This window comes from Marmota marmota, unplaced genomic scaffold (assembly GCF_001458135.2).
Source record: "Marmota marmota marmota unplaced genomic scaffold, marMar, whole genome shotgun sequence".
In the NCBI taxonomy this organism is placed as follows: domain Eukaryota; kingdom Metazoa; phylum Chordata; class Mammalia; order Rodentia; family Sciuridae; genus Marmota; species Marmota marmota.
The window spans coordinates 34,788,015-34,804,536 of record NW_026000016.1 but is presented as its reverse complement, the minus strand read 5'-3'; the positions used below and the strand labels follow the sequence as shown (position 1 = coordinate 34,804,536).

Sequence of the window (16,522 nt, the reverse complement as noted above, 5' to 3'; positions counted from 1 at the left end):
GTTGGAATTGAAAGGTAACAAATTAAAACTGCATGATGCTTGGGCAGGCCTGCTTCTTGGAGATGATTCAAACGGGAAAGAAAAGAAAAAAAATTAAAAAAAAAAAACAAAAAACATTTCAGGTCATTGGCCTTTTTAAACAGACCGCCGGCAATATTTACTCCTCCTGAAACAGCACAGTCACATGAAATAAAACCGTGTTCCGTAAAGCCTGCAAAACAAAAGGACAATTTACAGGCTGGCACACTAACTGAGAGCCCTCTGTTTGCTGGCTGGGTCATACCCTCTACTTTCTGGATGTCCTGGCCACCTTCTGCCCAAGGCCTGCAGGAGACCTGGGGTGGGAGGAGTCAAGATCAGGTTGCCTTGGAGACCCTCCTCAACTTTTTCTCTCTGAAATAATTGGGGCAGGTATACCAAGAGTTGAGAGCAGGGCTCTGATGAGAATGTGTCGAGTGTGGCGTCTGCCATCGAACCAGTGCCTGAGGAGTCCATGTCATGGATGTCACAGGAGCAGCTGCCAGTGGTGCCCATCATCTCCGGCACTGTCACCTCTTGTTTCCTCTCTCCTTCATCTCCACTTCTTTATCAGTTTACTCCACATCTTTTTCTGTCTCTTTCTTACATGTACTCTCCCTTCCTCTCTCCCCCACGCACATTTTCTTCCATTTCTGGCTTCTCCAACTCACCCTTTGCCTTCTCTCTTAACTTCTGTTCTGTTGGAGTCCCTTTAATGATTAGCCCAGCTGTCGCCTGGAAGGTCTAATGTCATGGCTAATGGTGGGGTTAATGCATGTACCGTCTCTGGTCAGGCCTGGGATCACAGTCAATTCCCACTGAGACTCAGCTTTCACTGAGGATCCAAGGGTACTTTCTCAGCCTCACTCTTCCAGGATTTTCTTCTTTGTTGCCCAAGACCCCCTTTAAAAAGTCAAAGGCCATTTAAAATCTATATTATATTTCTGAGCAACTTGTGCTTCTCAAGACCTTTCACATTCATGATTTCATCTTTCCATCACCTTGGGAAGTGGGCAGAGCTGGTGAGGAAACAGAAAAACAGAGACTCAGTAGCATGCCCAATCAGAGCACCATGGAAAAGAAGAAAATGAGACTCATTCCAGACACCCAAGAGGAATCTCTAGCACTTAGTACATTAGCCCAAATTCCTGGCTTATCAAACACTGAACTCTTCGTTGACAATCAGGTCTTTCACCTGTAACTTCTCATAAGCAGGTTTTTCCCAGCCTCTAAGTTACCTTCTTTTACATCAACAGTGTAACAGGTACTGGCTTCACTTTCTTTTGCACATGCCCAAGTGTACAGTAAGTGGAAAAGAGTGAGCCAGGGATGTATACAATGTATTCTGTTTTTTCAAATGATTGAAATTTATGACTATAAAGAAAATTACTTTTTGGCCTCTGGTGAGGTCTATCTTTCTATCCATTAGTCAGTCAACATATACCGAGTGTTGGCACTGTGCTAGACGAGGTTGGAGGTTCTGATGATATGTTTGTGAGAAAAGGGGACCTCACAAAGGAATGAAGCAGAAATGTATGCTTTTACTTCTAACAGTGGCACCAGTATCTCCATGTCAAAGGGTTGCTCTCAGCCTGCCAGGACCCCTTTTGCCTGGTGCCACAGAAAACTGAAGGGCCTGTACTTTACCTGCCCAGAGAACAGCTCTTAACCAATGACTGACAGATGCAGAGGATAAACACCATACCTTGAGGTCTGTCACTGCTCTGTGGGATTGAGCTCAAGTTACCCTCTGTGGACTTCACATCCTTGTTGATTTCACATGTTCCCTGTCCTACTTTCTCACTCTCTTACTGGTTTTCCCTTTTAAAAAAAATCAATTTCACACCAGTTCTTGTCTTAGGATGTGTTGGGGGGAAACCCAGATGAAGATAAAAGTTTTGTTCAGTTTTGGGCTTCCTCCCAGCGCAGGTTTCTAGAATCAGGATGAGAAAGATGGGGAAATGGAAAACCAGGTCTGCCTTCAGAACCAGAAACGTGTGACCAAAAGCTAGGATACAGACGACCTACAGACTAGGAACAAAAGCAGCGCTCAGCTGGGGAGAGAGACAAGGTCCCTGTCTGGACAGACACTATCTCCAGTGCAGGGAAGAGAGGACTGATGGATTTCCAGTTCGTTGAAAACCAGAAGACAGAACTGACAGAGGTAGCAGCTGTGAGGTTCTTCCTCCAAGTGGCTTCTGGGGAGCAGATAGATATCTATGGTAGACTCAAGTCTTAGCACTTGGAAGCCATCACCTGGGATGTCCAGAAATAACTGGGAAAATAAAGAAAGCACCAAAACATGCTGCAACATGGATGCACCTTGACAACATGATGTTAAGAAAAGACACAAAAGGCCTCAGGTCATATAGCTCCATCTATATGGAATACCCAACAGACCATCCATACAGTCAGGAAGCAGATTGGTAGCTGTCAGGGGCTGGGAGGAGGTGGGTATAGGAAATCACTATATGGGTGTTGGGTTTCTTTTTCAGTCATAAAACTGTTCTGGAACTAGATAGTGGTGATGGTTATACAACCTTATGAATATACTAAAAGGCACTGAATTTATACTTTAGAAGGGTAAATTTTGTGATACCTACCTATTTTTCAATTAAAAAAGAAAGAACTAGGAAATTGGGAGGTGTTGGAAGAAGGGCTGAGGCCTTGATTTGATAGGGAGGCTGTAAGGTAGTAAAATTTTGGTTATTATTTTTTTTAAAGCAGCACTAGTTCTTTTTTTCTTTCTTTGTTTCAAAAATATTTTTAATTGTCAATGGACCTTTATTTTATTTATTTATATGCAGTGCTGAGGATGGAACCCAGTGCCTCACACATGCTAGGCAAATGTTCTACCACTGAGCTACAACCTCAGCCCCCAAATTTTGATTATGAATGTTACAATTGCTCCTTCCCTGGTTGCCAAAATGGTCCCTCATTGAGCTGGTGTTGACTGAGACCACCAATGATGCATGAAGTGTACTCTATGTAACTCAGTGTTAAGTTGTACAGCACAAATTCTTGGTCCTGAAGGAGATGCGGTTGTATAGGTCATATACTATACAGCCCCTGTGTACAGGTTTTGTTTGTGGTGGCCCTGGTTTTATATTTTTCAAACTTCTTCAACATTTTAGGATCTCTACTGCTCAAAACAGAACACTGGAAATTTTCTTTTAATTGTTTCCACGTGTGCCCATCTAGTATCCTTAACTACAATGTAAACTTTTTGAGAGGAGAGATCAGGTCCTTTTAGCCAAAGGAATTCCCTCTTCCTTTCCTGGCCTAAGCTGGGCACCTTTGGTGCTCCCTGACACGGTGATCTCCCCAACCTGAATGTAGACCACGTACTGGCACCAGAGCACCAACGCGTCCCCTTTGAGGGTCTTTACCCTGGACAAGGCTCTGTTCTATTTGCTTTGAATCTCCCCAGATTCTTCTCCAAAGTTCAGGGTTGCTTCATGAGTCCAGAAATGGGCCTCATTTCTGTCCTGGTACTTCTTGACACATTTGATTCCTGTAACAAGAAAGCAGATTTCATTTCTGGAAGTCATTGTGACACCTGATTTTTCTTGGTGACATTACACTCCGCCAAGGAGCAGACTGCTTATATAACACGGTTGATATTAAACTCCAGCAAAACTGAGGCCTAAACAGTAAGGCCAGTTCAAAAGTCACTGCAAGTTTTCTTGTTCACTGGAAGAAAGAAAAGCTTCCAATGAAAATGTGGGATTTAGCTCCCTCCATCCAGTTCCTCCTGCATTTCCTGAATTTGGGGACCTAAAAGCAAATCATTTTCTGAAACTAGTTAGTTCCTTTTCCTCTGAAAACCTTGGTCAGGAAGGCAGTTAACTTTCCAAATTCCTGCGTATTACTCCTGCCCTCTTCTCCTCACCTCCGTGGGTTGAAGATTGGCACAGTCCACCTCTCCTGCAGGGTCTGCACTTCATAAGGAATCTGTCTCCAGATGTCCAGGTTGGTTGTTTACTTGGAGCTCTGGATGAACAGGGGTACCATTTCCTGGTTCCAGGGCTGGCAGTGTGCCTGCCCACCCGGCTATTGGCTTTGAGCCAGAGATGGCCTGAGGTTTAAACATTCTAAGCAGGCAAGTTCTCAATGTCCCCGAGGCTGGGTCACATCTGCACTGAGTTTCTGCCTCCTAAGGGAATATGTATGTTTGTGGTTTTTCTGTGTGTTTCTGGGTTTGTGTATCAGGAGGTTGCACTGTTTGTACTTACGTGTGTGTGTGTGTGTATTTTGGCAGTTGAAGAGGCTAAGTGTACACAAAAAAATGGTATTTATAGTGAAATAAATACCAATGAGACAGAAAAAATATAAGTAAAAGAAACACTATTATCACCACAGTGAGCATTTTTCCATGCATCTCTTCACACAGGTACATGTCTGTAGATGTACTTCTCCATTAGTGTTATCAATACACTAGAAGTCTGTTTTCTAAGCTAATAATAATGCACAGTTACTGAGTGCTTGCTATTTGCCAGGCCCTGCACTGTCCCTTAACATGCATTAATCTCATTTAATTCTCAGGATTCAATCCTTTGAGGTAAGTGAGTAGTATCACTATTCCCATTTTACAAGTGAGGAGATAAATCCTAGAGAGAATAGATAAAGTTAGTCTCCAGTGAGAGGCCATGATAACCTTGCCAGGGGGTCAGAACTGGAATTTGGACCCAGCCGACTCCAGAAATTGCTTTTGACCACTGCTGGATAGAGGTAGGTGACAGTATGCAGCACAACTGGGCAAGGGTCCCAGAGCTCACCTGAATATTAACTCATCATTTGTAGAGTGCCTAACATGGATTAGGTCATAGAGGTCAAAAGGTGACCAAGACACAGATCTTCTTGAGACTCAAAGTCTATGGACCTTTATTTTATCTATTTATTTATAGGCGGTGTTCAGAATTAAACCCAGGGCCCCCACATGCCAGACAAGTGCTGTGTACCGCCTGAGCTCACCACCCCAGCCCCTCAAAATCTTTTGAGGGAGACAAATATATAAATAAATTAGACAATTTGGAGTAATTGAGCAGATTACCAAAAGAACAAAGGAGAAGCTATCCTGTTACGGTTTAGGTTATATGTCTCCCAAAAGCTTATGTATGAGATGATGCAAGAAAGTTTAGAGATAAAATGAGTGTTACAAAAGTTTTGATCTAATCAGTGCATTAAGCCCCTGATAGGAATTAACCTGGTGGTAACTGTAGTCTGTTAAGGTGTGGCTGCAGGAGGTGGATCCCTGGGGAATGTGCTTTGGGGGTTTATATTTTGTCCTATTTAGGAGAGGTCTCTCTCTCTCTCTCTCTTTCCTGGTGTAATTTCTTGAGCCCCTTTTCTCCACCATACTCTTCAGCCATGATATTCTGCCTGGCCTCGGGCCCAGAGCCATGGAGTTGGTCATCTATGGACTGAGACCTCTGAACCTGTGAGCCCTCAAATAAATTTTTCCTCCTCTGAAATTGTTCTTGTTGTGTCTTTTGATCATAGCAGTGAAAAAGCTGACTAAAACACATCCATACTGTCTGGGGAAATTGTAGAGGTAACATTTTAAATGCATGTGGAAAAAAATAAAAAGAGAGAGAGAGAGAGAGAGAGAGAGAGAGAGAGAGAGAGAGAGAGAAGCTATTTGCCAGAGTAGAGATTGGGTTGGGTGGGAGGGAAGGAGGGCAGGCCACTTCAGGTTGAGCAAATAGTGAGCAAAGGTCCTGGAAATCTCAAGTGTATGGTGCACCTGCAGGTAGGGATAAGGGACAGGAGTTCAGAGAGGAGGATGCAAGCTATAAATTGTCTGGAAGCTTCACTGAGGAATTTGGTCTTTATTCTATAGGCAGAGGGGTTGACTGAGAGGTTTGGGCAGGACAGTAACATGGTGGTACTTGTACTTCATAAGAATCAAAAGAATAACTGGACAGGATTCTGGAGTGGCACAGGCCAGGGAGCAGGGAAAGTGGTCTTGTAGAAGCAATAAATCAGGGGGTGGCCCTGACTGTCCATGACAATTGCCTAAGGGGACCTTTTAAATACTCATGCAGGCCCCACCCTCAGGGACTTTGATTTGATTGGTCTGGAATAAGGCTGGGATAATGGAGTCTTTAAAAACCCATGTTATTCTAATGTGCCAAGGTTGGGACATACAAAACCTAGCTTGGGAACACATGAGTACAGGGTAGTGGTTAAGAACACAGGCTCTTATAAAGAAAAATAAAATCATGTCATCTGCAAGAAAATGGATTGAACTTGAGAACATCTGGTACATGAAACAAGCTAAGCCCGGAAGGTCAAGGGTCATATATTTTCTCTTATTTGTGGAAGCTAGAGAAGAAAAAATGAAAAGAAAGGTGAGGGTCAAGGGGATTTCGTAAAAATTGAAGGAAGATCAGTAGGGGAAAGGAAGAAGGGAGGAAAGGTGGAAGGAAGAAGGGAGGAAAGGGGAAATACTGGGGAATGGTATTACCCAAATTATATTGTTATACTGTGTGGATATACAAATATATAACAACAAATCCCACCACTATGAACAACTATAACGCACGAATAAAAATGTCGGGGGGAAAACACAGGCTCTTGGCTACTACTTACCAAAATGCAAGGCTCTTGGTCAACTTACTTAATTATTTTCAGTTCTAAGTTTTTTCATCTGTAAAATGGGGATGATGGTGTCTACCTCATTGGCTTGTAATTAAATCAGGTAAGGGAAGTAAGGGTTGGAGCACTGCGTTCCTGGCACAGAAGAATATGCACTCATTTCACAGCAGCTGTATTTGACACATTGCAGCAATTCAGGAAAGAGATGAGGAGGATTGGGAATGAGTTGAAGGCAAGGGAGATTGCAAGAAGAGTAGGAATTCTGAAGATATTTCAGGTGAAGAGATAAGACCTGATGAACAAGTAGAGAGAGGCTGGGTGAGAAAAAGACAAGTGGAGAGCTGATTTCAAGCTGAACCAACACAAGAGGTGTGATGCAGGGTTTGGGAAAGCAGGAGGAACAGTGATAAAATACAAGGCTGGGGGAAGGGCTAAGAGGTAAGAGTCGGGATGGAAAAAATAGGATGAATTAAATGTACTGAGTTGGAAGTACCCTGTGAGCCATCAGGTGGAGACATCTAGCTGGAAGCTGGCATAATGGTGTGGAGGGTGAGAGGTCTAGGCTGGGGATATTTTGTGGAGAGCCATGAACATATGGGTGAAAGTTGAAGCACTAGAAATAGATAATGTGTCTCCAGGAGAGTACGTCAATAAGAAGATGAAAGCCAAGTTTAGAACAGGGCAAGTTCCCAGATGTAAGGGGTGGGTGGGAAATAAAGGAATCCATTCCCCAAGAATAAGAGAGAGGACAGAAAGAATAAAGGAATTCTCACAAGGAAAATATGAAGAAATCACTAGGTGTTGTCTGTAAGAAAAGAAATAAGTGTGGGATAGAAAAAATAAGTTTGGTTGAGGGTCTTGGGCAAAGCACGATTTTTGATTTAAGCACTTGGATTCTACGATGCTCTCGGAAGACTTTCAAGTTGTGTTGTGTTGTGCATCTTTTCCTCCCATATCTGGATGACGGACACTGGAGTAGGGACAGGGGGTGACGAGCCTCAGTCCTGTCTTGCCCTGTAGTTCTGTGGTGCTCCTGTGTGAAGGATGGCAGGAACCACTACACAGGGTGCAAGTGCAAGCACACACTTTGAACCCAGAGTTCAAACACACACTTTGAAAAACCCAGGATCCAGCCTGGGCAAGGCCCCTTCCAAATTTTCTGTGACTCCAGAACCTAGCTGACCCCTTCTTCCATGAAAACAAGTCACTCCACTACCTCACTGTCAACTTCCTCGCTTCATTCCTTTCCACACTGAGAACATGTCCTCAAAGTAGCTCCTCCCCATCAATAGGTTTAAATGCCCAGGCCACTCCCTGAGCCCAGAGACCTCAGGAGATAGCAGCCTTGGGAATTAGTACTGTAGCAATGGCCTGGACACCAGGGGCTTAGAGAGACTTTTTGAAGTCCATGGGTAGTACTAGTGATTCTTAAAGATTGGTCCCTGATCCAGCAGCAACAGATGGGAACCTGTTAGAAATTCTCAGGGCCTATCTTGAAATTTTCCTTGCAATAATTCCTATTATTTTATTCTTTCTGTCCCCTGCCTCATTCTTTGGGAATGAATTCCTTTATGTTCCACCCATCCCTTATGTACAGGCACTTCCTGTGTTCTACACTTGGCCTTCATCTCCTCACTAACATGATTTCCTTGAGAAGCATTATCTATTTCTAGGTTTTTAACAAGCTCTTCAGGTGATTTTGATGCATGTGCAAGTTTTCGAATCACTGTCCTGTATAATTAACAGGACCGGAAACACAGTTTAAAAACTGGTCTCCTGCTGGGGTTGTAGCTTAGTGACAGACTACTTGCTTAGCACGTGTGAGGCTCTGGATTTGATCCCCAGTACCACGAGATAAAAAAAAAAAAAAAAAAAAAAAAACCTGTCTCCATATTCCATCCCCCTCTAGTACACAATTATGCAGATAGTGAAGTTCAACAGATGTTATTGAGGTTAAATGCTTATCGAGGATCTAGCACTGAAGCCACACACACATGCATACACACATACACACTTACACATCAGAATTTCTTTGGAAGTTTTGTACTTTCCCCAGGAACCAGGGCTACATACAAATGCAAAAGTTACATCAACGACAGGGCAAGGAAATGTATGCAAGCTGCAATGAGTATATTATAAATGATACCACAAGGAAGCAACCAGGCTAATCTAGAACGTCAGATATTCTACAGGACAGTTAACCTGGTTTATTATTTATTCAGTCAATGGCATGGGGGGAAAAGCAAAGAAGAGATTATTCTAGTTTTAAAGGAGTTAAAAGATAGCTGAGGTTTACTTCAGTATCAGAGCATGCACTTAGCATGTGTGAAGACTGGTTTAACCCCACCCCATCACCAAAAAAAAAAAAAAAAAAAAAAAAACTAACTAACTAAATAAATGGAAGAGTTTAAAGAGACTACAGACATACCTGAATTCCATGAATAACAGACCTGACTCTGGATCTTGATTAAATTACCAAGTCTAAAATTGGCCTTAAAAAAAAAAAAAAAAAAAACTTTGTGAAACTCGAATAGATACTAAGTAATAGGCAATGAGGAATTGTTACCAATTTTATTACGCATGGTAATAGCATTCTGGTTACGTAAGCAAACTGCTTCTTACAGATACATGCTAAAGTATTTGGGAATAAATTGACCCAAATAAATAAAAAGAAAAAGGAAAAAGGGGGTGGGGATGGGGGACAATAGATGAAATAAGTGTAGTAAAACTTGATGGTTATGGAAGCTGGCTGATTGGTTCATGAGGGTTTGTTTTATAAGTTTGGAAAATTTTGTAATAAAAAGGGCTTGGTTTTGCTCATCTGTTTTGTTGTTGTTGTTGTTGTTTTGATGGGATGTGCCAGGGATTGAACCAAGAGGCACTTAACCACTAAGCCACATCCCAAGCCATTTTTAAAAATATTTTGAGACAGGGTCTCACTAAGTTGCTTAGGGTTCACTAAGTTGCTGAGGCTGGCTTTGAACTTGCAATCCTCCTGCTTCAGCCTCCAGAGCCACTGGGATTACAGGTGTGCCCCACTGCACCTAGCCTTTGTTGTTTGTCTTCTTTTTTTAATTAATTTTTTTTAAATTTATATATGACAGCAAATGCATTACAGTTCTTATTACACATATAGAGCACATTTTTTCTTATCTCTGGTTGTATACAAAGTATATTCACACCAATTCATGTCTTCATACATGTACTTTGGATAATAATGTCCCAGCTATCCTTCTCCTCAGTCTATAGCCAAAGGACTTAAAAACAGCACATTACAGGGACACAGCCACATCAACGTTTATAGCAGCACAATTCACAATAGCTAAACTATGGAACCAACCTAGATGCCCTGCAATAGATGAATGGATAAAAAAATGTGGCATATATACACAGTGAATATTATTCAGCAATAAAAGAGAATAAAATCATGGCATTTTCGGTAAATGGATAGAGTTAGAGAAGCTAATGCTAAGTGAAGTTACCAATCCCCCAAAAAAACAAATGCTGAATGTTTTCTCTGATAGAAGGAGGCTGATTCATAGTAGGGTAGGGAGAGGGAGCATGGGAGGAATAGATGAACTCTAGTTAGGGCAGAGGGGTGGGAGGGGAAAGGAAGAAGCATGGGGTTAGAAATGATGGTGGAATGTGATGGACATTATTTTCTTGTTTGTCTTTTAATGAGTGGTGTAGACACCAATGGGGGAGGAGTTGAGAGGAGGGGGCTAGAAGTGAGGACCAGGGCACCTGGACAAGGGTTTGTGGAGGAGATATAGCTGTGTCTTCAGGTCTTCCTTCCTTCTTTCCCCTTTCCTTCCCTTTCTTCCTTCTTCTGTGTTAGCATCTCCCACATACCAGGCAGGGTGCAGTATTAAAAGTGGCCAGGCAGGGCAGAGTGTGGGTGTCTTTTGGGGACAGGGATGATTGCCCGGGGAATCCGGCAGTCAGCCAGCAGAGGCATGTAGGGAATGCCAGGCTGGGGGTCTGGTTGGACTTTTTAATCAACAGCAGTGGTGAGGCTTTTGTGCACACAGAAGTGATGCAACGCGGTCTTCACTTACTCCAGAGGCTTCGCGTGGGCATGCAGGGCAGGAAAGAGTGAGTCCTGGAGGTCTGATCGAAGCTGTGACCCCTCAGGAACGAGGAAGTCACAGGGGCTTGCACTGTACAGGAGTAACAGTTGATGAGGGATATTTCAGATGAGTCAAGAATCAGCCCAATCTACTGGAGACCATTTATAAAGTCATCAGGGGCAACGCAAAGATGAACGACTAGGTACATGGTGGTCCTGCTTAACAAAAATAAGGAAACTGTGCTGATTTGGGAAATAAGGATGAGAGGGTGATTTGAATGTGCAAAATCTGAGGTGAGGACAGAACCACCAAGTTGAGACACTTTCAAATAATAGACTGTTCCCAATAAGAGGCCATTTCAGGGTGGATTTCAGGGGAGGAGACAGAATTACTAGATCAACTGATTAAACCTTTCAGCCCTGTCCCTCTCCCCAGAATAAAGCCTGGTGAAATCTTAGAGACAAACGTTTTAAAAAGAGGGTGGAAAAGTGAGAGATAAGAAATAAGAAGTGAAATTATAGGGAGGACGGAGAAGCAAGTGGGTGTCTCCACAAGCCCTGAAGAAAACTTGCTTTTGAAATCCTGCTCCTCTATGACTTCCTGTTGTGACAGGAGAACTTTCCCCGTGTTCCTTGGGACACAGTTGCTATCTGCACCGAGCTGCCTCTTACTTGGATAATTGTATGATTAAAGAAGGACACAAAGCATCAGACTTGGTCCCCGAGAGTGGGGACCAGTTCTATTACCTCCTACCAATGGCCCAAGATAGACTGCCTTGTTTCCAGAGATGTCCCCAGTAGGTGCTGATGACCTCCCAGGTCCATGCCCCACCAACCTGGAGGACTGTTTTTTCTGTCATGATTGTTTAATTACTGGGTTAACAAATAAGAGAAAAAAAAAATAGTCACACGGGGCAGAATGTCAAGAGCAGAGTTACTTCACTCGCCTGTAGAAATAACACCCGGTTGTGCAACAAGATTTTTAGGGTGAAAAAGGCACATTCGATCTTGGTCTAATGGTCTGACCATCTGTGAAACACAGCCCGTTTTTTCTTTTTTTGGAGTTACAGATCAGACAATGATAAGACCCCCTCCAAAACCAAAACAACAAAAAAAATTTTTTTAAAGTTTTTTAAAAAGTCTGATATTTTGTGAAACCCTAGAAACCTTTCACTGGTTCTTCTTTCTGATTCTTCATTGTCAGAAAATGACACCAAGAGGCCAACGAGACATGATGTGGCTTTTATTTTTTTTCTCAACTGCCTTCCTTCCGGTTCAAAATCTCTCAAACTCTGCCCATCCCTGTTCTGCATCCCGCCCTAGGCCCACCACAAACCTACTTCCTCCCCTAGCCTGCCCACTGATACCCTATTTCTCCCTGCTCCTTCTGTATCTCCTCCCACTGCTGCCAGCTCAGGGGTCAAGCCCAGGCAGCTGGACACTGGCCAAGATTCTTACCTCATTAAGCAGCCCTGGACAGAGCTGGGTCACCTTGGAAGAAAGCAAGGAGCAGTGACTGGGATTGTAGCTGGACAACACGGTCAACATGGTCCTGTCTTGGTGTAATCACTTTAAATATGGCTTTTGATTACAACTATTCCTAATGTTACTAATATCTGAGAGATACCACTGAGTTTCTGCCATCTTCCAAGCACAGGGCTTAGCATGTTACATGCATGCTTTTTCTTCTTTAATCCCCTGGCAAACTCATGAAGTAGGTGCCATTACTATTCCTCTTTTAAACACTAGGAAATAAGGTCTAGCGAGGTTAAGCAACCTACTCAAGACAAGATCGCAACAAGATAGCAACCAAGTGGTAGTGCTGGGATGCAGACCCTAGTCCTCTGCTCGCTCACCATCACAAAATCACTACTTGGAGGGCATTTACCTTGGCTTATTCCTACCTACTGACGGGCAAGACCATTTTAAATAAAAAGCCATTTTAGGGGGAAAGTTGGTCACCAGGGATCCCTTCTGAGACTGCCACAGAAGCCATGGGGATCTGTAACTGCTCACCTACAGGGTAGCCTGCTCTTTCTCAATAGAGCTGTTGTCAAGCTCCATGTTTTCCAGGCCTTTGGGCCCACATCCTAGTTGGTTTTGTGGTAATAGGGCTAAGGTCATAAATCTGATTCCTTTGTGGACCACTTCCAACCACCCCAGTGTTACAGGCAGTGCTCCTAATTTTAGCCATCATTTCTCAAGCACAAACCACTGGATGAGAATGAAAATGGTTTAGCACAACTCTCTAATTTTTTAAATAAATAAATAACCCATAAAAACATATTCCCTATGGTCAAGAGTTATAACCTAATATAAAAAATGTTTCTGTTTGCAGTAGAGAGCCCTAGTGTTTCAGGAAATCCTGATCCCTGAAAGGCCAAACTTCACATTTATTCCTTCTCTTCCAAAATGTGCACTAGGAGAGGGTAGGAGTATTCCAACCTGGTTGAGATGTCACATTTTGTTTAATTGTTCTGAGATTTTTGAGATTAAGACAGACCAACTGGACATCCCTGAAACTGAATTGAAATCTTCAGTGTTTAGTAACTTAGCATCCTACAGGGCTTAGAATACAGTAGAAATGAATAGTCATGGGGAAAAGCTATAAAATTAGTCTCTTGCAGTGATGACTTTGGACTGTAGTATGGATGAATTATCCCCAAAGGCCCTGAGCTAGTGAAGAAGGCAACCTCACTGTGCACACAGCAGTGAAATGGGCTTGGTGGAGAGCCATGGCCACTGGGGAACTTTGACCTGGGGGGAGGAGACAGGGCCCACACCTATCATGCAAGAACAGACATAGAAACACATACCCAAAACATAGTACAGATAATAAGGAGGGCTGAGATGTGAAGGGAAAGGAACCAAGTGGGTTTAAACAGGAACTGTTTCTAAAAGACAGCAATCATGGGGCTTGGAGTAGAAGAGTTCAAACCTTGGTAGAAAGAAAAGTGTAATTTTGTGTGTACTCATAGCACCCAGCTCCTAAGGTGCCTTGGGAGCTCCAGATTCACCCCCAGGAGAGATCTGGAGACAAGGCCAGCTGTATTCTATGGCACTATGTCAATGACATTTGTTTGGGATGCTTCTACCTCCAACCTGTACCTAATTAGTTAACTTATGAATATTTTCTGAGCTTCTAAAAGTGACTGGCATTGTACAAGGCACCAGATACACAACAAAAGTTAATAGAACTTACAGTTTAGTCAAGGAAACAAACAAACAAAAAAAGCAAAGATGATTACAGCATCCTATAATAAAGACTAGGACAGAGATCTGCCTGAGGTGCTCAAAGGTAAATGGAGGGAGATCAAGTTCAGAAGGGTGTCAGGGATGGTGGCATCTGAATATCTTAAAGAATAAATAGAGAGTCAGGTGCGATGACACACACCTGTAATTCCAGCACAGCTCTGGAGACTAAAACAGGAGGACTGCAAGTGCAAGGCCAGCCTTAGCAATTTAGTGAAGCCCTAAGCAACTTTGTGGGATCCTGTCTTAAAACAGAAAGCAGAAATGGCTGGAGATGTAGCTTAGTAGTAAAGCACCCCTGACTTAAATCTCTAGTACAAAAAAAAAAAAAAAAACAACCAAAATGAAACAAGAATAATTAGAAAATGGAAGGTGAAGGTGGGAAAGGGCAGAGAGAGGGAGAAAGAGAGAGAGAGAGAGAGAGAGAGAGAGTGTGTTTTCAGGCTCAGAAAAGGCATTAAAAGGAGAAAGCATATGGAGTCTGCAAGAGTTTGGGGGTAGCAGGGTAGTGTTGAGAAATGAATTTGGAGATACAGGAAGAATCAAGTCTGAATGTCACACCAAGGATGCAGTGGCAAACATTGTTGGGATGAAAGATTTTAAGCATGAAATTAATAGAATTAGTGTGTAATCCTGAAGCAGTAATCATGGACTTTGGTTGAGAAGATAGAAAAGCTTTTATGGAGAATAATTCCAACACCTCTCCTCACTGCCTACCTTTTCTCCTACCCACCACTACCTCAAACATTGCCCCATCCCCCTTGCCTCTTGAACTAGTCAGTGCACAGATCAAGAATGTTGGGAAGGTAGCCTAATTCCACTTCCTCTAAGGAATATCGACAGTTCTGGTATAGAGCCTAAATGACCTTCATCATGAATTTCTGCAACTCATTCCAAGGTGTCCTCCAAAGTTATCAGGAGACTGGGAAGTGACTCACTAGGAAGATGCACCCAATGTCTTACAGGTTCTATTACCTGGCCATTCTGAAATAAAGTCAGGCTCAGAGAGTCAGCATATTCATGATCTTTTTTATATCAGTCTAGAACACTCTGAGAATGAGTAGGTTGAATATATGAGAGAAAGAGCAAGAGCGAGAGAGAGATTATCCAGTATTAGTTTTTGTTTAGTCATATCCTGCTACCAAAATTTCTCTTTTCAAAAGCTCCCCCCTGCCCTGTTGTGAGAAGTTTAACCTATTTTTATCCATTTTTCCTCTAAAATGATGCCCATTTGATGTCTGAGACACAGTAGATACTGTGGGCACAGACGAGCTTTTAATATGGATCTGTCTCTTTCCAAACAGGAAGCAGCATTGTCCATTAAAAATCAGCATCATGGGAGCTGGGGTTGTGGCTCAATGGTAAGAGCGCTTACCTGGCATGTGTGAGGCAGTGGGTTCGATTCTCAGCACCACATAAAAAAAAAATAAATAAGGAAAATAAAGATATTGTGTCCATCTACAACTAAAATAGTTTTAAAAATCAGCATCATTTCCTGAGTACCTAGTTATGTAATCAGATTTTGGTTTGGGGACTGGAAATAAAGTTGGAAAGACAGAGAGGGGGTTTGAATGAACTTGGTGGGATGAAAAGAGAGCATGAGTGAGTAATGAAGACAGCAAAGTCCTTCTCCATGCATGCTGGTCTCTGCTGGTTCACGTCCTTGAACTCAGTTGCCAAACTGACCAAGCTTGATAAGTCCTACTTCTCCAAGTCCAGTAGTTAGTATCAATCCCTTTCCCAGTGTGACTGTCATGGGTGCATCATGCCCAGTGAAGCAGTCGAACATTAAAATTACAGAATTTTGAGGTGGGAAGGCACCTTTGTATTTTGCAAACCCAAATGAGTTGATACCCAGTCCAAACTCACACAGCAGTTGGTGAGAACTGAATCACACCTCTCCTGACTTCCACCATGCTGTCTTGTTTCTTCTTGCCAATTCACCAAAACTTCAGAGCCACAAAAATGCAAAACATAGCTGAACCTTGTGTTGGGCATTAAGTCCCTGAGTCATGTGTGAACAGCAGCTTCTTTTTTAAATTTTTTTTTCTTAGTTGTAGATGGACAAAATACCTTTGTTTTATTTATTTATTTATTTTTATGTGGTGCTGAGGATCGAACCCAGTGCCTCACACTTGCTAGGCAAGTGCTATACCACTGAGTTACAACCCTAGCCCCAACAGCAGCTTCTTTCTCTTGATGTTAGCTGTGTTTTTCCTCCCTTGTAGCCCAAACAAGAATCAACTTTGTGACATTAATTCATTCAGCGGTCATGGAGTAGTGTTATGGAGTAGCTATTGTGTTTGGGGTTGGTAGGATCTGCAGTTGACCCAGATGGTAAGGTATCTTCTCCTAACAGAGTGTCTAGGGGAGATGTATGAGTCCAGCAGGCAGGAAAGAAGGGGGCCTAATTTCACTCACTTTTGAATGATCACCAAAAACTTCATGTAGAGGAAGAATTTTCAAACATTTTAAATATGTGGGTAAGGGGACCACTTCGAGGGCGGGAGGAAGACACTCTGGGAATAAGCTGTCAGATTGGCAAATGAACTGATTGGATTGAGACCTTATATCATTTTCTAA

General features: G+C 42.7%; 1 long non-coding RNA gene across 1 annotated transcript in view; it reads right to left on the bottom strand.

Moving 5' to 3' along the window:
- Positions 1–65: 65 nt before the first annotated feature.
- LOC125618487 overlaps positions 66–16,522 on the bottom strand; it is a 30,351-nt gene continuing 13,894 nt past the window's right edge. Inside the window, exons 2-3 of the long non-coding RNA XR_007349788.1 lie at positions 3,367–3,532; positions 66–1,037 (exon numbers count right to left, since the gene is read on the bottom strand). This is a non-coding gene — a long non-coding RNA (uncharacterized LOC125618487). The remainder of the gene's footprint in view (positions 1,038–3,366; positions 3,533–16,522) is intronic.